This window comes from Toxorhynchites rutilus, chromosome 3 (assembly GCF_029784135.1).
Source record: "Toxorhynchites rutilus septentrionalis strain SRP chromosome 3, ASM2978413v1, whole genome shotgun sequence".
NCBI classification, from domain to species: domain Eukaryota; kingdom Metazoa; phylum Arthropoda; class Insecta; order Diptera; family Culicidae; genus Toxorhynchites; species Toxorhynchites rutilus.
The window spans coordinates 325,931,650-325,956,105 of record NC_073746.1 but is presented as its reverse complement, the minus strand read 5'-3'; the positions used below and the strand labels follow the sequence as shown (position 1 = coordinate 325,956,105).

Here is a 24,456-nt window from a genome sequence, read left to right as displayed (position 1 = left end):
AAGGAAAATTCACTTCAACTTTTGAGAAAATGCTACTTTCCGAAAATGACAAAAATAACACAGGAATACGTTAAGACTTGTGAAATTTGTAAAACAGAGAAATATGAACGCAACCCATGTTATCCTGCAGATATCATCCACATAGACATCTTTGTCTATAATCAAAATAATCTTTTTCTAACATCCCTTGATAAATTCTCCAAATTCCTTAAAATCCGACCTATCAAATCGAAATCAATCCTACATATCAAAGATGCCTTGATACAACTATTATATGATTGGGATGTGCCTGCGCAAATAGTAATAGACAACGAAAGCAGTTTTATATCAAATGTCATAGAACAGGAAATCAAGAGTATCGGTATTAAAATTTTCAAAACACCTGTACACCGATCAGAAACAAATGGCCAAGTAGAACGTTGTCATTCTACTATTAGAGAAATCTCAAGATGCTTGAAATTCTTAAACCCAGACTGGTCAATAATAGATTTGATTCAACAATCAGTTCATAGGTACAATAATACTTTCCATTCCTTTATCAAAGACACACCTCGCAATGTATATATTGGAACAAATTATAACAACTTACCATTTGAAGATTTTGCCAAACAAAGAGAAAAAACTTTTGAAAAAATATATAATTTACATCAGGCCAAAAACGAAAATATTATTGAAAAAACATACCCAATCTTTCAACCAGGCTCATATGCTTTCGAAAAAACCAATGATATATCAAAAAGAAAAAGCAGGTACAAACACATTAAAATCAAAGAAGATCATAACACTTTTATAATAGACACTACAGGCAGGAAAATACATAAGGTCAATCTACGGAAATCTAATTAATTCTTCAATCCTTTCATTCCAGACTCGCCTTCTGCGTGTCGGCCATACACTCCAGTATTCACGTACATGACCTCACAAATAATCCACTAGCTATCATACCATTAGGGAAAGCTAGGATAAAAACAGGCTACGTAAGGATAGTACATCCCATATATTTGATTCAAATAGGAAACACCATATCCAACGTGGAATGATGAAATACAATCAAACCCTTCAGTTAATCCTTTATACGAATTGATGCAAATTAAGAATTATAAATTGTATGAAACCTTTCTCAAATTGAAACCTTCTATAAAAAGACAAAAAAGATGGGATACTATAGGAACTGTATGGAAGTGGGTAGCAGGCAACCCTGATGCAGACGACCTTCGTATCATCAACGCTACACTTAACTCCCTCATCACCCAAAACAACAAGCAAGTAATGATAAACCAAGCTATAAGCAATAGAATACAAGAAGTAACCGATTTGGCTAATCAAATGCTGTTAATGGAAAAACAAAAAGCTAAAAATCATTCGATTGAAATTAATCATTTAATGATACTGTCCAACTTAGACTCACTTCAGGACCAGATAGAAACACTTGAGGAAGCAATTCTAATGGCAAAACATGGTATACCGAGTAGCAAGCTGTTATCAATAGCGACTTCAATACGATCGCAACCTTCCTGGGAGACCACGACATATTCGTCACATCATTTGAGGAACTATTATCACAATCAACGGCACAAGTAACATTGAACAACACGCACATTGCGTATATTTTAAAAGTACCACAATTTTCAAAAGACATTTATGAATATGAATACATTGATTCCATTATAAAGAACAACAAACGCATCTCACTGCAACGCAATTATCTAATGCGTAATTTGACACACATTTACGAGTCAAACCAACCATGTGAGGATCAAGGAAATTATTTTCTTTGCGAAACTTCAACTTTAACCCCAAGCAATGACTGCATAGAAAAACTAATACGTGGACAACATTCCAATTGCATCTTCGAAAAAATATATTCAAGAGGTTTAGTCAAACGAATAGACGACGCCTCCATACTTATCAACAACGCACTTGTGCAAGTCTCATCCAACTGCAGCAACTCGAACCAACAACTCAATGGTTCATTTCTAATCCAATTTGAAGGATGCACTCTACGAATCAACGGAGAATTCTTCTCTAACTTTGAAACTATTCTACCTGGACGACCGTATCACCCTACAACCGGCCTAATAGTTACCGAGCTCGATACCCTGGACTCACCACCTGTTGAATATCTACAGAACCTGACATTAGAACATCGAGACGAATTGGAAATATTGAAACTTCAAAGTAACTCTCTCATCTGGAAGCTACACCTGTTTGGATCCATTGGAGGATTCACGGTAGTATCAATAATTGCCACAATTGGAGTTTTCCTATATCTTTCTAGAAAAACAATCATCAACGCCAAATTCAGCATTCCAAGTATTAACAAAGACGACATCATTCTCACGGAAACTGTTTCCGTCAGCAAAAACGAAATCATCACAAACTCCAAGACACAGTCATCAGAACTATCAGCAGAACGCGAAAACGAAATCCAATCTTTCATCGACATGCCATCACCCTTTCGAACCATTAAACTTTGAGGACAGAGTCATTTAAGAGGGGAAGAGTTAAGTCACCAACCATCTGGCCAGCAACGGACCACCCGCGAAGCAATAATTCATTATCAACAAACTCCAGACATCGGACCACTCAGCCACATCACATCATAAACAATCTCACGACCCAAGATCAAAATAAACAAACATTTCCATTATTTGCCATAATGCAGTATTTAGCGATAGGACTAGAATCAGGGCACAGCGAGATTATATATAGCAGTATCCTAAAATTCTATGTTCAGTTATTTAGCAAGAGTGAATAAAGACACGTTGGTGTCAAAAAAATATTTTTTTTAAATAAACCTTCTGTAAAAGTATTAACTTGTGTGCGCTATATTGCTCGCTATTTACTAATACTAACGCGAGGACCTTTATAGCATACTTGATAAATGCCTAAGTTCGTTGGTTTGAGTTCACAATGGGTAGACAATAAACCGTCCACTGATGGGGTAACTACTTTTTTGCATCAGAAATCAAGTTTTCGTTCCTCTTTATATGGACGTAAAATAAGATTGGGTACGCGGGTACAAAATTAGTGTCAGGGGGAAATGGAAGTGCGGATTGAAGTCAGTTGAATGCAGAGGCAGATTTGTATTCATTAGTCGCGTCAGTTAAAATAATCACTGACTGGGCTAGCTCACCAGTCATTATCGCTAGTCAACGCTAGTCAATTCATTTTCTAGTCAAGTAATTTTTTGATGACGGCGACGGCCGAAACAGTTCTAGTCGAAGCAAAGCTACTGAGAGTAGAGTCGGTTTTCATTTTTCACCTTCGAAGATTCCGAGACCTGGGTTCTCAACCATAGTTGAAAATAAAAATAGTTAAAATAAATTTCAAAAAAGTTTAAAAAAATCAGGAAGAATGAAAATAAAAATCAGTGAGAAATCGGGATAGCTCATATTGGGTTGTCTGGAAATTTCGTACCGATTTTTCGAAGAACAAAAGCATCATTTTTATAGACAGACATACGTTTATTCTTTTTTTTAATGCTCAGTTTTGTTTTACATCTTTCGCCGTCATTCACGAAGCTTAAAAATTCTATCCTTCCAGTATATGTATGATTTCTCATCGAAAACTGTTTAAGGTATTTTTATCCTGTTCATTAGGGGTACCATCTGTCCTGATTTAGCAGGACATGTCCTTATTTTCATAACAAATTCAATTTTGTTGACGAATATCATAGTTTCTTCAGTGTATTTTGATTTTAAATATTTTTTTTTTAATATAATGAAAGTTGGATCTTTCCGAGGACCTTCCAGTTTAAGTGTTCACACTTACACTTAAACTGGAAGGTCCTCGGAAAGATCCAACTTTCATTATATTAAAAAAAAAAAAATTAAAATCAAAATACACTGAAGAAACTATGATATTATTTTACCAACAAGTTGAGCCAGAAGTATACTTGTTTCACAGTGGAACGTGGTCTTTATGATGTGTTTGATACATATCGGTGGCTATTAGCTGTATCTACATTTTGTCAATCTTTGTCAAAAGTCTCCCAGAAGATTTGAGCTGCAGAAGAAGTTTTTACGTTGCATCATAACAGCTTCAAATCCATGGATTGTATTACGGCACTAATGCGCAAGATTTTTGATGACTCGCAAGTCGCCAAAAATCTTCTGTGCTTGTACAAAGACAGAAGCCATCATTTCCGGAGTATTTTCACTGCATGAATCGTCCGAAAAATATGTTAAATAATAAATTAATTAATGTGAGTATTTGGCCTCTTAAAGTGGTAATCGCATACAATGTGTTTTTAAACGGTTTTATTTGGTTTGCCCTGTTTGTATGTTCGTATGTTTGAAACATGTCTGTAGCGCTGGCCCACATTAGTAAAAATTTGACCCTCTTCCTGTTGACCGAATGATCTGAAATTTGGAACACAGCTTTATCTCTGCAGTAACTATAAAACTGCGCATTTCACGATTTTGAAAATCCATGATGGCGGCCGCTACAAAATAGCGGATCACATATATTTTCAGAACTCCATCAATATGGGTATCAAATGAAAGGGATTAATTGGTAGAATACATTTATTTATGAAAAATGGAAATCCAAAATGACCTCCACCACAAAATAACGCCACATCTTTTTTTTTAAATCCCATCAATATGGGTATCAAATGAAAGGGCTTGACTAGTAGAATACAGTTATTTGTGAAAAATGCAATTCCAAAATGACAGCACCACAAAATGGCGCTAAAAGCTAGAAATTAATTAGACAAGTAGCAGTTAGCAGTTATCATACCTCTTCTTTCATGAAGGACATTGATGAGACTTAAATAAAATCGTGGGGCACGTTGGATTGCCATTATCCACATTTAATGGTTTCATCATATGCCCCGCGATTTTATTTTAGTCTCACTTGTCTAATTATTTTCCGCGATTTTATTTTATTGCTACTTGTCTTATTATTTTCTAGATTTTAGTGCATTATCTGTATTATTAGTATTATTATCTGTATGTTTCATCACAAAGAAACCGTTTAACTTAGAAAGTTTGTTTTTACTTTTTTCATTAAATTTTTTATCGCTGGTCATCCATTCCTCGGTATGTCAAACACAAATATGGATACATGAGTCACGAACGATTCATGTTTGTTTACCGAATGACAACATACACCATCATTTCCGACATTATAAACGTCAAATACACATTTGTTCAATTCGTTTCATTCGTTTTATTTTATCGATCACATTCGATCAAATTTATAAATTGTTAAAACAGTCATACACACTTACACTTATACATTAATTTTTTTTATAACCAATATATTAACTACAAATAATTTACATGGCAGAACGACGTTTGCCAGGTCATCTAGGTTTTCTATATAAATAACAAAAGGAACGTAAATTGCATTACGTGAACTGAAGGTTAGATTGTCACTAAATTTTGACACCTTTTTGGATGAGTACTTCCTCAAAACCAAATGGATTCGTCAATAGTGCCGTCATTCGAATTATGGAAACTGAAATTCACCATGAAGTGGATTCAATCTACGGAGTATCTACGGGTCGTGAGGTAAATTCCCAGACTATTCAGGTTTTGTCATTATTTAAAATACAAATAAAAAAAACCACCAGAGACGCGAAAAATATTGCATGAAATTCTCTATGTCATCCTACGGTTTCTTGGGTAATGGACAATCTGTATTTCATATTCAATTTTATCCAGATTCAATGCATATGTTTGTCAAAGAGTTCTTCTTTTTCGATGGCACTAAGGTTCGGAGAGTTCCAGGTATTGCTTGCGTCCTTTTATCAGTACTTTAGTTGGGACTTGGATGCCAAGCATCACACCTCACAGTACATTCACTGTGAGTAACAAGTTCGAGAATATCCCTGAGCTAGTACAAGTCGAAAGAAATTTTCTCATGAGCCGCTTGGTTATTAAACCACAATAGAGTCAATAGGTATGGGAACCGCGGGTAAGACGGACAGTGGGGTATAATGGACAGGTGGTTGATTTGTATAGTTGCATTGTGAATTTTAAATTTCTGTTCATGGGAACCCCTTCTACATGCTATTCCATGATATTTTAACCATCCTATGACAATGAATACTGATCAAAAGTGGAATAGTTAAGCAAAAACCGAAAATCAAACATGATTCCGCGTGTTGATGTAATTCTTGCGGCTTCGATATTAAGCATTTTGAGTGGTTTAATTGTAAAATTTATTTCGCTAAGGGTTATATTTCGGTTTGTGAGTTGACAGAGAAGCGATATTAGGTATGTACGGAAAAGTAAATTCATTCGTAAGTGGTAAATTTAAATTATTGAAATAATTGCACTGGTGGGTTCGAAATGGACAGTCACATTCATAAGGGGCTGTCCACATACCACGTGGACACAAAAAGCACGAATTTAGACTCCCCCTCCCCCTCCGTGGACAAGCGTGGACATTGACCAGACCCCCTCCCCCTGTTGTCCACGTGGACATTCCTGAATATTTTTTTTATTAAAATTTACCAAGTAAACACATCGATTGCACCCTTATTCCGTTTCAAACATTTGGCCAATTATTTCGAAAGAATGTATATTGAACTGTAAGAAACTGCCTTTAAGTTTTGGAAAACATGAGTTGCCTAAGATACAATTGAAGTCTTCTTAACCTGTCCGTCTTACCCACATTTCCACTATTCGTTCTACGAATCGAAGAGAATGACAGAAATGTTTGCCAGATAAATGTCTTATCGTATCTTGGACACCTATCTTACCTTATCGATGAATATACATCAAACAAAACAGTTTTATGAATGTAATGCCATCAAAACAACTTATACACAATGTATTAAGGTGAATGAGATTTGTAGAGGAACGTGAAAATTAAACCGAGACCTGAAACGATGCACTAGTCCATAATTAATCGAATCAACCGAATCGCCGACGGATCTACAGTGAGGAAGGACAAGAGAAATACGACCAGTTCCTCTGGATCTGAAAAGAAGAAGTGAAAAACATAAAATACAAAACGAACGCTCTCCTAATAAATTGAGTTTCACACGCGAAGGAAGACTATCTTTTACTCTCTAATGCTCGCAACACATCTTGGCGGACTCCTGGATTCATTGGAACCAACATTGGATGGGGGAAAACAGGGAGCAGATGAATAAATAATACCGTCTAGCACAAGGAGAAAAGTTTGTCTTCAGCTGCCCGAACTGTTGGAGCCAACCAAGAGAGCGACTGTTGTCAACTATTTGATGAAACACCTTTCCGAATCAATAGAATTAAAAATAATCTTCTCACCATTGAATTATGCACCTGTATCTTGTTGTACCAGGAGAAGTAAAAAGATGTGAACATAGACCACGTTGAGATAAGACAAATTCTAGATGGATTTTGCACCATCAGGACGGAGCACTGTGTGAATGGTTCCGACAACCGAACAAACATTTTCTCCATCTGTTTGCGGATGATTGGTCCCACGAATCCTGCTGTCTGCTCCGAGTGGATCCATTGTTTTGTTTTTCTTTTGAACTCACAGGTTGGCTCAGGATATTTTTGGTTGCCCCTGGCAATGCTGTGGCGCGTGTGAAGGATCAGGATCAGGCTCTGGCCTGACGAGCCGAACGAAATCTTAATTAAAAAGAAACGTAGGATGCCTCCCGGGGCTGATGAGTGGAGGCAAAAATGAAAATGCGCTAGCGGATTCTCAATCCTCAATCCTCAATCCTTGATGACGGCTCGAGTTCATTCACCTTGGGTGAGTGCTGGAAGTCACCGCTGTGTGCCGAACGTAGGCGGAAAGCGATTACTTTTGTGACCGTGATGGGTGGGGGTATGAATAGCAATCGAGTCAGGAAGCTTATTAAAATTCTAACGAGGAAGTATTAATTCATCATCTGTTCACTTTACTTTTAGAGATGTATTACATTTGTATTTTCAATGAATAAATAATTTTATGCGGAGACGAAATGATCACTTGAACGAAAATCAATTTCAAAAGACAACAATCAGGAGGGATTCATTGAAACTGTGATCAAATGTCCCATCCCACTGAATTCTACGTGTTCTAATGTTTGATCAATCGCTTTGTCCACAATAAGATATCACCTCGGAATCACTTCATTACGGTTGGTCAAACATATCGATCATTCTCAATGATATACTGAAGCCGCCGGGGCAATTCTCGAGACCATGTGAGACCATTTAAACTAAACTGACCAGACGTCCCTCGTTACGCGTTACGATGAAAAGATGTATATCGGCGTGTTATTTTACCTTTTCGTGGCTTTGGTGGTCGTCTGTCTTTCTATTTTGGCCATTCGCCCAAAAGTTTTCTATCGGGCGCAGCCGGGGAATGTTGGGAAGAGCGGCTTGGACATTCCCTCCACTTATGTCAGAGAAGAACCTTCTTCGAGAACTTGATGTGAATGATATATTCGACGTCATCGCTTACCTGGGTAACGTAAAGTATCCGGTCCCCTGACATTCGTTGAATTCTAGCATCAAGTACGTCTCTTCTTTCATTATGAGTACGAAAAGAAGTTTTTCACTACTTTCGCCGGAAAGAAGTTTTTCATCAACACCTCAAGCTACTACTTCTGGGTGATTGACTGCTGCTCAGATACGGCCGGTCTCGTCTGACGCTTCCGCATAAAAATGTCCATTTTGGCCAGATTCTTCTCCACCGTTTGGCAGGTTGCTTCGATCTCCCGGCTTAAGGAGAGGCAAAGAGATGATATTGTAAATAACAGATCGGCACAAAGTGCCTCAGGATGTCCAACTTCGTCGCTGTGGGGTGGAGCATGCAGTATGGAAAAATCATCATGACTAAATCTGCTGCTATGAATCATTTTTGTTGTAGACTTAATAAACGTAAGATTTAAAAAAAATTTGTTCCTATGAATTATCTTTCATCGCCATCCGAAATTAGTCCTTTTTTTTGAATGCATACGTTAACACTAAAATCGATGAAAAATGAATTGGAATTTTCGGGCATACCATTCGGTAATTTGAAGAAAATTGAACAATTTGAATCGTGCTTGCCAGGCGTAAGTGCTCTGATTGAGCGAGTGATTTTCGGGCGTAACCAAAATCTAAACCACTAAACCGATACTAACCGAAAAATAATACTGATCAGTTTAGACTCGCTAAACTATGGTTTATGTTCACATAACGTATATACATAACGTTTTGTTTCTTGTGTCCCGCGTTAGACCTCTGACCGTCTGGTCACTTTAATTTAAACCCATGTAACGTGCACATAAACAAACCGTCATAACATCATGATACGAGCGCTGGCTTCACAAATTCAACGAAAAAAGTTAGGTCAAATACATAAATCAACACCGAAGGACAAATAAAACCATTTGTATTCGGGAAACAAATCAAATTCTCCCTCCCGCCTTGATATAGAATCGTTCGAAGATTCCAATAAAATAGGGCAACAAGAATAGATGATATACAGACAAACCTTTTTTTGTGCGGGGGATAGGACCGCACGAAAAAAGTCGCATAAAAAAAATCGTGCGAAACTTCACCAGTAGCTTTAAAAAATCGTGTTCGGTACACATTTTGAAAAAAAACTTTTTTTGTGCGGTAGATAGGGACCGCATAAAAAAAGATTCCTTCAAGAAAATAACTCAAATCCATGCCATTCACCGTTCAATTTCCGTTTGTTTCCCTGCTTTGCGATGGGACACTTTGCCTATTCGGTTGCGCGTGGCTGTTTTGTGCTTTTAGTTGCATGTCAAAACGTGCTGCTGTTAGGAATCATGTTATACAAAAACTTAGAAAAACTTAGAGTACAAAAAAATCGCACAAAAAAAACCGCACAAAAACAGGTTTTACTGTACATGAGATTAGATACCTCCGAATAAATAAATCCGATTACAGACGATTGATTTTTATTACGCCTCGAGAGTTTCCCATCCACTTTATTTCGCTATTAACGACGGGGGTTCATTCTGGACAAAATAAGTATGAACCGCTCCATGTTCCGTGTTTTCAGAAATTTTCCTGTCCGCTTCCTGGCAGCCACGCATTTATTAGTATGAATTTGTTCGTGTTAATGTATTTGGAATATAACAACGCTGAGACGCTGATTCCCCAAAGCTTCCACCTGGTTATATTATGGTTGAAATGGCGTGAGGGGTTTCAAATAAGCATCCTGGAACGGTTGAGATGTAACCGGAGAAACTCGGAGAGACACGAACGGAACAAATGAGCATTCAATTATACACCTCTTGTTGCGTAACTGTCATCTCGCTAACAACATCTCCCCAAAGCGGGTAAAGGGCAGAACCAAAAATAACAATTTGTGTCCCCGGAGAGAATGGCAGCATGTCACCTACCTGGAATGTCCCAAACAAAATATTGTCGACCTTGTTCTGATTCTTCTGTTCTTTGCTTTATTGTGGAAACCGCTCGAAGTGTTATCATTTCGAATTCTAACCTTCCATGGAACGAGTAAAATCCAAGCCTGACCTGACAGCGACCCGTACAAAATTGTGTCAACTGGCAGTTTCACGGATAATATCCACGTTTCGTGTCCGCTGATCGGGTGGTTGGTTTCTGCCAAAACCCACCTTCGTTTTCCTCTATTGCTGTGTCGGAAAATGCCATTGAATTGAAAGTTACAATTCTGCTGACAACATCATTCATACGGTTGTTCGGTTAGCAAACCCAAGCGGATCAAGGTGTGTGTTGTCTAAGCACTTTCCTCTACGACCTTTTTCGATGGTTTTTATTTTTTCATTTTTTCGCTGACAAAACGGAAGAGTTGTTTTTTGGATCTCATATGGCGGGAAGATGAAATTGAATGGATTTTATGGAAATTTCAGATAATGAAATGGTATGGCAAGGAAAGCAAACATTTAATAGGTTTCAACACGTTTGGTAAAGAGAACCATACCAATTTATAGACAGCTCAGACGAATATGCAAGAATAATTTTCTCATTTGGTCACATGAGATCAAAATAACTATCGTAGAAAGAGTCCTTCATTGCATACTTCATTTGAAAAAAAGGAAGAAATGACCATCAGTAAAATAAGTTCACCCAACTCTTGTAAAATAACCTTCGAACAGTCGTTGAAAATATACGCAAAGGGTGTTGCTTGGTGTTGGAATTCAGAACAAGCTCTAACGAAATTGACGCATGTAAAGGTTGAACACGTAGAAATCTGGACAGGTATGTCTTGTTAGGATTTATAATGCGTTTTATTTTTCCATGTAACATGTATACATTATCAGATAATATGTTCTTGTGAGACCATTGATTCAGTACTTTCTCTTACCATAGGCCTTCGCCCGAATTTTTTTCGTACACGATTCATTCATCTCTTGCACAAGCCCTGTTCCCACTTCTACATTTCGCATTTCGTTAGAAATCCTTCAGTTTGATTGCAATCCCACTCGAAGGTGGTTCTGATCCGACCCACTAAATTGCAATGGCCAGTAAGCACCTAAAGTTTTCGTTTTTTTTGTGATTTCGGCATTGAAATGAAGACTACTGTGTACAACTGTTTAATTCTGGTCGGAGTGGCATTTTTTCAACATTTTCCGATGGACAGTGGGAGTAAAATGTACATGCGGTTCATGTGAAAAAATACATTTTGAATTTTATATTGATGTAAACGAGTACACCTCCTACTTGTTATTCTACAATATTCGAAACACCCTATAAAATTGACGATCTGTTAGTAGTGGAAAAGGTGAACAAAAACAGGAAATCATAGTTGAATCTGCGCGCGGATGTTATTTTTACGGCCTCGATATTGAGCATTTTGGGTTCTCTAATTTGAACATTTTATTCAATGATGGTTATGTATGTGAGTTAACATAGGAGCAATATTAGGTATGTACCAAACAGGTAAATTCAGTTTAGAGTGAAAAATTTAAATGATTGAAATAACTGATCTGGTGGATTTAAATGTACTGCTGCCAGTGGAAGTAAAAAGCTTTCAATGCATCTGTTTATTCTTGTCCTAAGGAATACCTCACAACTGCAAGCGAAAATCATATCACTAAATGTGAAAATCGCCTGACAGGTTTCGGAGATAAATTTGAAACACGATTTGGAATGGAATAGAGAAACAGACGATGTATTCTCTAAGTAAATTTATTCAGTGTTTTCACATTCAAACATTCGAGATCGATCCGCCAAGATCCGATCTTTTTTTAAAGATCGTCAACCCAAGCGTAAAGACATTATCCAAATAAAAAATCTGGTCAAAGGATAAAATATAGGAAATTGTCTAAATTTTCACCAAAAAAGTTAAAAAAATGGGCTGAAAAAAAATTGTTTGGAAAATTGAAATTCATTTCTCTCAAAAACGTTTCTCCAAAAAATTATGTGAACAGCTCTTACAACTTGCAACAAGCCACCCATACATAAAAAAATGGGCATTTTTACAGTAAAAAAGTTTTTTTTAACAACTTTTTCATGTCTTCTACAAAAAAATTACAACTAATCCTAATTTTGTTCAAAGTCAAAATAGCGATATAGTGTATGCGACAAAGTTTTAGATCTTATTAAAACATGAACTTTTGTCACAGACATCAACTTTCTATCTTTTATAGTTTCTGGAAAACATTGCATATGGAGACCCCTGAAAAAATAATACTTTACTCGTAACATTTTTGTGTGAATTGTGCGTTTGAAATGTTCTTGACATGTTTCTTAATAGAAAAAAGTTTGCGGAACATGTAAATCGCGATAGTTTATACATAAAAATGTTACGAGCTGAACATTAAGAGTAATTTTCCAAAGAAAACATGAAAAAGTTGCTGTCGGAAAAACTTTTTCCCTGTAAAAGTACCCATCTTCCGATGTATGAGGGACTTGTTGGAGATTGTAAGGGCTATCCATTTTTATTTTTTTGCAACTTAAAAAAACATATTTTTGAGAAAAAATTAATTTTAATTTTCAAAATTTTATCAATGATTTTTTTTAAATTTGTTTTATATTTTTCAATGAAAACTCAAATAATTTCCTACATTTCATTCTTTAACCAACATTTTGTAGGTTGCTATTGAGGGGTTTTTTTTTGAAATTTTGAGTTTTTTTCAACTTTATTTCTAAAAATCTATTTACTCAAAATAATTCGTTTCCAGTTCCGGGTACCTTGTGTTGAGCTTTTCATCAAAAAAATATCCCTCATGATCATAAGGAAGTATTGAATCTGCCAACTCCCGGGAAAGAGGAGCAGGTTCAATAATTCCGAGAATCGGATTCAACTCGATTGAAATCACTGCGTCCTGGAGCATTTATAGCAACGAATATTGCATCAAGATTCAATTGATCAAAATGATAAATCGAAAATATGTATGACCTTTTAAAAAATTTTCGATTTTCCAAATTTCAAAATGTCGAAAAGAGATGACACTCATTCAAACGAACAATTTGGCTAACCAGTGAGATAAGCGATTGAACAAATGAATGAAGTAGAATGAGATCGAAAATTGTTACACATTTATTCATAACTAACAACGCTATTTTGAAAAAAATGTAAAATTTGTGTGAATCCAAAAAAAAATTCTAATCTGTAAGTACAGAATTTGGTTTTAAAAAGGCTGACAAATCTGTAGAAATAAAGATTATTCTGTAGATATGGCATCCCTTGCTTCAACATGTAATACGTACAGTGGGGGTAATATGGGCAGGTGGTTCATTTGTATAGATACATTTTCAATTTCAGATTTCTGTTAATGAGGCATGTTATTCTATAATATTTAAGCCACCCTATGGCAATGAATACTGATCAAAAGTGGAGAAGGGAAATAAAAACCGAAAATTATACATGATTCCGCGTGTGGATGTAATTTTAGCTGCTTCGATCAGTGCTTGGAAATATCTGTATCACATCAATCTTTTCAGCTGAATTCCCGAACACATTCGATCATTATACCATTGCATTCGGGATACCGAAAATGAACCAACGCCGAATCTCACAATCACAGCCAGCCCCTCACAGTTGATTCGTCCAGTTTTGCTCATTCTCTTTTTCGTTCTGTGAGCAAATGTGAGCAAAAAAAATATCCCTAGTTTTGTCATTCATTGATATTAATATATCAGTTCATTCACTATCAGCATCGTTCTCGGACACTGACGAAACGGAGAAATTCGTTGAGGAAGATAAAGAAGTACAGAATGCTCATAATAGTGACAAAAATTAAATTGTTCAAGTTTGCAAGGTTTCCGTTTTACTTAAAATGCTTTCATTTTACATAGCGAATATGCAATTCCAATTCCACTTGTCAGAAATGCTTCAAAAGACTCCAATTCCGATGTTTAAAAAATACCGTCTTGACTCAAATTTCAAACATTTGATTTTTGATTTTGACACGAACATAGAATGGTGTGTCCAAGACACGACCGCAATGGGAATATTTCGAGCTTCCTTTCGCAAACGGATCAAACTGTGCTATAGGATAAGCGGATGAAATTGCCAACATCCAGCTTTGGCTGACATGGCTGCATCCGCTACTCGGATCGATTCTGCAAAATGCCTCCTTGCCGTCCAAGCCAATGCAATCCTTAACTGTGAGTGTGCATACAGATCTTGCTCTTTTGTTGGCATTTCCGCTTGCGCCACCGATTTGCGTTGCCCTTTCGGAGTAACTTCAAAAATAACTGAATAAGCAAGGCACTGACTCAATGAGAAAATCACACACATATCGGGATATTGAAAATGAACAGTCACAACATTCCTGAAAATTCAAAGGCAATGAATAAATGTGAATGAATTCTCATGACTCGAGCTTCAAGAAAAGCTCAGATAGCACAGAATGAATATGAATGAACACAGTTGTAAATTTGTTTGCCGTCGAATGAATGACAGCAGCATCGACAAGAAAAATAAACGCGTTACACTGATAAATATATATTTTCAATATTACTTAACAAGCTCAATATTTCCAAGCCCTGGCTTCGATATTAAACATTTTGAGTGGTTTAATATCAAAAATGAATTCGCTGATGGTTATATTTCAGTTTGTGAGTTAACAGAAAAGCGGTATTGGGTATGTACGGAAAAGTAAATTCATTTCGAGTGGAAAATTTAAGTTATTGAAATAATGGTACTGGTGAGGTAAAACGGACAGTTACCAGTGGAAGTGAGATAGACTGTAAAAAGTCTGTTTAATCTATTTCTAAGGAATGCCCTGCATCTATAAACGGAAATCAAATCGTTAAATGTGGACTGTTTAGAAGCTGACTGAAACCAAAAGCAAAATAGTTGAGAGTCTGTCCGTTTATACTGCTGAAAAGCACGATATCACTTCTAGGTGGATTAATTCGGTTTTTTCATCATTTAACGGACAGACCTTGGTTGAATAAAATTATTCCTCTCGCGATCGATAAACCTCTACGCTTCATATATTACAAACCTGTCCATATTACCCCCACTATATGTCCCCGCATTTATTACCCGCATCGAAAAAAAAAGTTGTACTTTTCGGTCTGTTTTAATTTCAGTAAAAAACATTGAAAAATACTTTTTTGTAAAATATTTTGCCAATTAGGTAGAAAAACAGTATATTGAATTGCAAGAAAGTGCATCAAGGTTTTGGGAAACTTGAGTTTCCAAAGATATAATTGAAGTTCTTCTTAACATGTCCGTTTTACCCCCGCTTCCCCTATACGCCACCGACGTTTTACTGGAAACAATTAAAGGCGTCAAATATCACAATGAAATGCGTTCCCCTGGTAGTGAGAGCCGCCCGATGAGTTAGCCTTGAGCGAGCCATGAACCACCTGAAAGAACGTATTAAATAACTACAAAGCAAAAACAGAGGGTCGGTTTAGGATCACCTTTCCAGGACTACCCCATACGTGAACATTGCCATAACATTCACGTTGGTGATTATGTAACGCCACATTGCTGACGTTATACTTAAAATCCCATTAAAACGGTTCTCGGTACTCACAAAATTTCATATTTGCACCAACGAACGCTCTTCAATATTGTGCAATTTATGTTTCAAAACCATTTTCCCGCTGATATCATCCTCCACGAAGCTTTCAGGTTAATAGAATTTGCCACCATCTCACGGTTAGTTCAATTTGAGAAAGTGTCATACATGGCCAAACGCAGACGCGACACTTTCCTCAATTGCATTGCCACATTCTCTGCGCGCACATCGGAAGTGATCCAACAGTTTTCGACTCGCCGAAAGTAAAGGGTGTATCACATCAAATTGCATCATGGAAAAAACGCTGTAGAAATTTAATTTTTAGGAATTATATCTTCAGCTTTCGCTTATAATCAGATAAGAGTGTATAGATCACGTTGGCCATGCTTCACTGTCAATTTTTCGTAAATTTGGAAAAATGTCGTCGAACGAAAAAGAGCGTCGTGAATTAATCCTGTGCACTCATTTCGAGAATCCGGAGTTGTCACATCGGGACATCGGTAAGATGCTGGGAATCGTCCAATCCACGGTCAGCAGAGTACTAAAACGATACTTCGAGAACCTAACCATCGACCGGAAGGTGAAGAACGGCAAAAATGGATGCTCCGTCAGTGAAAAAGATTACAAGCGCGTAGTTAAGCAGTTTAGACGTGATCCGAGAAGTTCGGTCCGGGATGTCGCCAATAAGCTAAATTTGTCCAGTTCATTCGTCCAGCGGACCAAGCAGCGGGAGGGCCTGCGTACATACAAGGTTCAGAAGGCTCCTAACCGCGACGAAAGGCAAAACATGGTGGGGAAGACGCGAGCCCGGAAGCTGTACACCGAAATGCTGACGAAGCCGCATTGCCTGGTAATGGACGACGAAACCTACGTCAAAGCGGACTTTCGTCAGCTGCCGGGCCTGATTCAGCGTTCCGGAGGAGATTCGCAAGCAGAAAAACTATCCAAGTTTGCCAAAAAGTACATGGTGTGGCAAGCGATCTGCTCTAGCGGAAAGTGGAGCGCCCCCTTCGTGATGATCGGCACGGTAAACGGGCAGGTTTACCTTAAGGAGTGCTTACAGAAGCGCTTACTACCACTATTGAAGCAGCACGAGGTCCCGACCATCTTCTGGCCGGATCTCGCTTCGTGCCACTATTCAAAGGACGCGTTGGAGTGGTACGAAGCCAACGGGGTCACCTTCGTGCCAAAGGAAATGAACCCGCCCAACGCGCCGGAGCTTCGCCCAATAGAGAAATATTGGGCGATTATGAAGCAGGCCCTCCGGAGGAACCCAAAAGTTGTCAAATCGGAGGCGGACTTCAAGAGAAAATGGATTTCTGTTCAAAAAAAAACTACAACCTGACGTTGTACAGAACCTTATGGACGGGGTAAAGAGGAAGGTGCGAGCATACGGGCTTGGGCTCGAAGTATGAATAAAAAGAAAATGCCAAAGGTTGTTTAATAATTTTTATTTTACTATCTAAAATTTTCAAAAGGATCGGTCTACTGGGCGAATTTCTACAGCGTTTTTTCCGTGATGCAATTTGATGTGACACACCCTTTATCAGTGTTGAAACTTGAGTGAAACCATAATCGTGGATCATATATAATTTTATTTAGTAATTTCATACTTAAAGAAGTACTCTCGTTTCACCTTCCACGCCGTTCTCAACGGGATACCCATCTTCAGGGGTGCCCCAAAGACCAGACAGCCAATCGCTGGGAGGGAGATAATAACGCAATACTTGCCTTAGTTATTATTTCTCAATTTCTGTCACTATTCCTTCGCGATAATTCTTTCGGGATGAAGCCCGCTGTCAGGAGTGTATCTGATAGCGTTTACGGTCGTTATCGAGATTTCAAGTGCTCGATTCTGGAGGTTCGCTGTTTGACGGTAGAAGGGTCCGCAGTAATGGAGCATAATTGAAGCCAAGATGGATTTTAATACGCGGAAAAAATACAGTATAATACCTGTGCATATACATCAAAACATTTCCTGCAACACGATACGATGATTTCCCAATCAATATCCCAGAGCCTGACTTCGAATTTCGGTACATTCAAATCTGCTTTTGGATCGGGAGCATGATATAAAAAATCTCACCGGCGGAAACAAGATGATTATGGAAACACTTTACCATCGCACTGCTTCTGGTTTAAGATAACCTTGCAGCTGGTCCTGAATTTGTATGAGAAAGTTCTGGGAAGACGAAACGTAACGAGACATGATAAAAGCCATCGAAAACGATGTTGTTTGTCGGTGAAAAAAGTGAACAACACCAATGGGAAGTATGCGGCTGTTTGGAGTCGAATCATTTCAAAGGATGGCTAAAGAGAAAATGCTCCAAAGTAGGGTAGGGCGGGGCTAGTTGGTCATTTTTGAATAAATTTGGTTACAACTTTGCAGTACGAAGTTTTGCGTTAGAATGGTATGACCACAATGAAGCTTACCTTTTACCCTTTCAATGAAAAATAACCAGAGAATCAATTATTTGACATTTTTCTTTCATTTAACGTATTTATATTTCAGAGTAAATTGACCAACACGGGGTTAACACGGGGTAAATTGGTCAATAATAGGCATGTTACTTTTGAGCAAATAATAAGCGTTTTTCCATTAGAAGTGTCCTTCATTAGAAATTGATTAATATTAATTTATTAAATCAAAACAAAAATAGTTAACTTATATCATTTGCTACAAAAACAAATTAATGAAAATTCCAAATTATCATTGTTGAAAATTAGTCAGACAATCTTTTCTAGCGATTTCGTCTCTCTTCCACTTTGTGGCGAACCAGCGATGCCAGGTTTGAAGACATGTCTTCATTTTGAAGACATATGATTTTGTGAAGACATTTTGAAGACATCATGAAATATGTGAAGACATTTCAGTATGATAGCGTACGTGGATTTTTAAAAGATATTATTTCCATGAGAATCTAACTATCGACCAAAAGTATCGTCAAAAAAGTAGGGCTTTAGTCTCAGCGAACGAAGCGGTCTGAATTATTGAATAAGAACTTGAATCACTAAAACCAAACGAGCAAATGATAAAGTCAAACAGAAGGGGTCGCGCAGGTGAGGAGTCGCATGGAGGGAGTCGTGCGAAGAGGGGTTTGCTCGTATTCTCTATTTTAAGTCTTGTTAGACGTTGACATTGATGGTGTATGTGCATGCAGCTATCAGATTTCCGTGCAATATTATTCAGTGCGTTTGGTCAAGGGGAGGTTGCGGAGCTCGAGAGGAAGTGTGAATTGTTTTTCTTTCATTTGTTTTTTTTTGCTCACTCATGTTTTCTGAGGATTTTTTCATGGGATTATGGTGATGTTCTGTTTGTGGGGCTGTGGGGCATTATTATTTTTAAGAAGAATTAACGTTGCTTTTCCTTCAATTATATGACTCTCATTCTTCCTACGAGTGCAGTAATTTCGTCAATAATTGCTCGACTGAGGGTTAGTTCAAACTTCCGTTTCGAGTTTCAGATACAAATTTCGTGTCTAAATTCCAGATGCTAGATTCAGAGTACCAATTTGAATTCCAGAAATAATGCTTAAATATTAGATGGAGCATGCTGAACATTCCGAAACATGATGTTGTATATTAGGAGGTATTTTAATAATCAATATGAGTATTCGTTAGTGCCTTATATGTGAGTTTTCGTATAATCTATTACATTGACATAGATTTAGTTTAGTGATATATTTTATCATATTTTATTTCATCTTCATTTCATTTAAATAGTTTTTGATTGTTGATGGCATACGAGGTAACTATTAAAATAATTAATCTTTTCAATATACAGTTAGAATTGATTGCATCGCCCCATCGTATTTGCATGTCCTATTTGAGTCCCGATTATTGTTTTTTTTAGCGAATCTATTTTCATATTCCATTAACAATTAACTTCGGAATTCATAGTGCTTTGACGTGTTAGTTTGATCAGATCAGTGTGAATGTAATCATCCGCCGCCGGATTTATTATCGAATATATCGTTGGTTGGTTTCAATGTAGAAGAGTTTACCAGGTCACATTCTCAGGTTACCCATGGATTAAAATAAATGAAATGTTCGATAATTCGTGCTGCAACGAGGAAACCTTTTCAGGTCACGCTTCAATATGTTCATTTGCCTCGAAATGCATTTGATGTTCGAGTTTTCGTATTGTCGAGAGGTCAATTGTTCGCATTTACATAATCACATCACTTACCACAGTGAATCCTGATTTTCCTTAACCATTCCCACTAACAACCATCCCATCCATGATAAACGCTAGGGAACCACGCTATAGAGGCGACCCTTCTGGCCTTCGGGCGGCGAATATCATACTAACATTCCTTCCCTTCCCCCTGGTAACTGTAAGGACGTGGCCGGCGTCGTTATTGACCATTTAAAGCTCGAATCACCGAAAATTGCACAACGAGAATGATTTGCTAGTCCCAAGCGTCATTCTGTGTGTTCTTTGTGCAATTTGGTTGGTTCAGGTCAATCACGGAGAGCAACTACGAATTGTACAGTCTACCCAAGCTCAAGCTCAAGCGAACGAAGCGGTCTGAATACATATTATATTGTCTCTAGAAGACATTAGTTCATTTGCGTTCGAAAATTCGAATGTTTGTGACATTGAATTTCTATTATTTTGACCCTACTATACAATAGATTAACCTAGATTTGTCAAACGACATCGAAGGTTTTCCGGTTACATACCTTTTCTACAATTAGTTTCATGGATATGGTTTGAGTTACAACAAAAATTTCAATGCTAAAATAAACAAATAGAGTTATCACAGTTCCGTTTTTTGTGTGAAAAACTTTCCTCCGATATTATGGTGAAGACATTTTTTCGTACCATGTGAAGACTTTTGAAAAAAATCACCTGGCATCCCAGTGACGCACAACCGCTTCTTGCTTGCATTTGTTTTGATGACATTTGTACCGTTCGCCCCAAAGTATATAGAAATAGCCTACAGATATGCTACATTACTCAATGCATTATTGTGAGTTCTGATATTCAATGTTAGCATTTATTATATTTAATCAATATTTTACAGCAAAAAAATATAAATATGACAATTATATTGCAAGTTTTTTATGTGGTGGTTGTCTCGTTTCAAATACACTGGGTTTAGCAGTAAAATATACGCTTTCTATATTTGTTTACAGCTTGCGTAATAAAATTTTGAAAAATAATTTTAAAAGCGATTTCCATTAACACTTAAAGCTACGTACGTACGTACAATAAACCTTTGTTTTACGTTTGAGCCGATTTTTTTCTTGGTTATTAACCAGTTTTAGAACACATTTTATAATGCGCAAACCGTGAATGATTTTTGGCAAAATCGGAACCATGTCCGTATTTTTTAACCTACTTAATAAAAAGTTTTTCCAATTTGCTTATTTTTTTGTATCAGCAATTCGCTATTTTTCATCCATAGATCGCTAATTTTAGGACGCTCAGATTCCAAGATATCGTCACTAACCAACTTACCCCTATGACCAACTAGCCCCGCCCTACCCTACCTATCGCTTTCCTTTTGTCGACTTCACCGACACCAGCCGACACACCGTCTCGAGTAATTTACGAAATAGCTCGTGTGTACATAAAAATAATTGGTTGAACTTCTATCATACACTTGAATTATTCTGTAACTAATGTATTAAAATAAATCACCACAATAGCGATTTGTGCAGATGATTATGCGATGATGGCCATCTGTGGTTATTTGGAACCAGAATTCATTATCTGAATGAATACATTTATGCTCGAATGGCGGTTAAAATGTATCGGTGAGTCCCATAAGAGTGAATTTGAATTGGAAAAATCATTTTGATAACGAGGAAATAATAGCAACTTTCCATTTTCATCGCTTATCTAGGGACAAGTATCAATAATGGCGCTCTCTAGCACCTCCCGCTATCCTCTGGCATTTTTCACAGATTCAGCATTCGAATCATACGGACCAAGATGCACAAGCCTCCATAACGCTTTATCGCTTTATCTTGGCATAATTATTTTATCATCACTTTACCGTAAGATAATCTCTTTCAGCACCATAAAATAAATAAAACAAGACAGAACAACAGCAATCACATTTGCGTCTAGGAACGATGATTTGTTGTCCCTTCTAGATAATTTTGACCTTGGCGATATTCGTAATTCTTTTGTTATTTCGACCGTCAGCTCGTTTATGTCAGCTATGTGTATGTAATTTTTCTTACGCTTTCATAACATCGTTCACAGCGTTAAGGACACTTCCACACAATTTCATCAGCAACTGTCTCATCCTGGTTATGTGTTTTAGCTCGACCATTCAATCTCATTTCCAGCGGATTACAGCTTTGCTCCGAGCGAAATAAGATACAAATCAAATCATATCGGAATGATTTTCTTCGCGGCGGAATTCAAAATGCTGTTATGTTCGCGTCAACACCATTTCGATTTCCGGTAGCTTCAGTATACGTGAGGGTGGATTTTTCGACTCGAAGAAGTTGCAATTTCTGTTCAATCCACCACGGTTCATTAGAAGTCCATTAGACTCTCAGCCATCGTTTTCTTTTTTGTCCTTGTCTGAGATTCGTTCATCTAATAAATAATCAATCACGGCTCAGAATCAAAATCGCGAGTTGGTCGGAATAAATCTTTCCGCGACTTCCGCCGATATAATCAATTTGGGTTTCGATGATAAGTTCCGCAGTTCCACAGCATGACAATCTGGAAGTGGACGATGAAAATATAATAGATTAGCTCAGGAGGTTGAAAAACTGAGTAACTGAGTAACTGAGTAACTGATGGCATGATCATCGTTGAGCATTTCCTCCTCTTAAAACAGCTCAGCATAAAAGTATTTTATTACGCTGCTTTACTCTCTTCCGAGTTTTCTTTTAAAAAAATTATAGGAGGTTGTGTCCAAGACCGCATTGTTGACGTAGAACTACGCTGTTATTTTATATAAGTCGCTTGTTTATACCTTCGGATATTATTCTATAATGCTGTGAAATTTTAGAAACAACTGCTTAGTAGAATAAACTCTGAAACGGTTTTTTCATTGTAGAATCAGTTGACGATAATTGATTGATGATTCATTTTTGCCCTCGCAAAACAATACACTAGCTGATCGTATGTCGCAATTTATTTCATGTCAATGCATTGAAAATTCACCTCGAACGCTATTCCGGTGGCCTTTTTCGCAATTGACATAGACTCGGCTACAGCCGATTATATACATGTTGCACCAGCACCATTATTCCACATCTCATAACTACAACAATATATCTTTGGCACCGCATGGAAACACCAACAACTTTTCAACAATGACAACACTCGCAAGTATCAAATATCACGCTACATGTTATTTAGTATTGCCTCAAAGGAATCGCACCTTTAGGCATCGTTCGTACAACGTAAACCAAGCGCCAAACAAGCGTTCGCCATAGCATGCATATAGAACCATACATTGGTGGCTTGAAACTACTAGGAATATAAACAATTCTCATCATTTTGCGCTATTCTCAAAAGAGACGCTTCTGTTAATATTACTGGCTTCGAGAAAAGTTGCATTACGTTCTCATGCTCAAGAGAAGCGCAGCTGTCACCCTTTGTGGAGGAAGTTTTAGTACTGGCAAGCGAAACTTAATCACATACAAAATTCCAGAACGACATTTACTTTCTTGGTGACTAAACAAGCGAAATAAACTATTTTTGTTCATAACAACCTCGAAAATAGTAGCAATGCTTCATTATGATCAATATTAGCGCAAATGCAATCCTAGTTGAAGGCAGTTTTGCGTCTGGCACGCGAACCCAGTAAGACATTCAAGATGCTTGGTACTCCCCAAATAATTTTTTGGCGCGCAACCTTAACCCCTGCTTCGCCATAACGTCAGTTTAATGCATTGATGCATTCTCAAAGGCACCAACGAAGCCCTTATGATGACAGAAAACAAACAATGTTAACTGCATGGAAATGACTGAATTATGCCACACAGCTTGTACTCTGCTGTAACACCCATCGATGCAAATTCGCTGATGAGTTTGTCAAGAGCGACCGCCTTCACCACCAGCGGGGGGAGCTTGATTTTGGTTGCTGCCTGGGTAACGGTGTTTATATTTTCGACCGACCCGCCGAAATCGCCAACTTCGCTGTTGTTCGATGCGGTGGCTCGGTTCAGTGCGAGCGCTTTTCACTGCCGCATGCCTCGAATTTTTTTTGCCCCTGGCAATGCGTTCGTTTTTTGCAGGGCTCGAGCCTGCCTTCCTCTTCTTCTTGCTCATCACACACTACGCGAAGCGTCCAATTTATGATGCGGAAAGAAAAACACACGATACGAATAACGCGAAAAACGAACAGAAAAACCAAACGGCGATATCCAAGTTGGATTACCACTGGTGGGGTCCAATACTAGATCGAAGCGCAGCGAAAGCAAAGTGAACTGGATTGCTCAACAGTCCGATGCCGAATGAAAGTTTGCCTCAGCGAGCTCCACTGTTTATACTCTAGGCAAGTATTCCCCTTCATTCTTCTACTTTTCCTTTGTTCACGGAAACTTTAAATCCTACGATTTCCCCTCCGTTGGTCGTCGATAAGTTGCTCGTTATTGACAGCTCTGTTCGGGAAAGC

The 24,456-nt window shown here is 37.7% G+C and overlaps 1 protein-coding gene across 7 annotated transcripts in view; it reads right to left on the bottom strand.

Moving 5' to 3' along the window:
• LOC129780406 (uncharacterized) overlaps positions 1-24,456 on the bottom strand; it is a 171,965-nt gene that overhangs the window by 122,450 nt on the left and 25,059 nt on the right. Inside the window, exon 2 of one of the 7 annotated variants that reach the window (XM_055788656.1) lies at positions 22,058-22,550. The exons of the other annotated variants lie outside the window; for them this stretch is intronic. The gene's annotated coding sequence lies outside the window, so the exon portion shown is untranslated. The remainder of the gene's footprint in view (positions 1-22,057; positions 22,551-24,456) is intronic. 7 annotated transcript variants of the gene reach the window in all.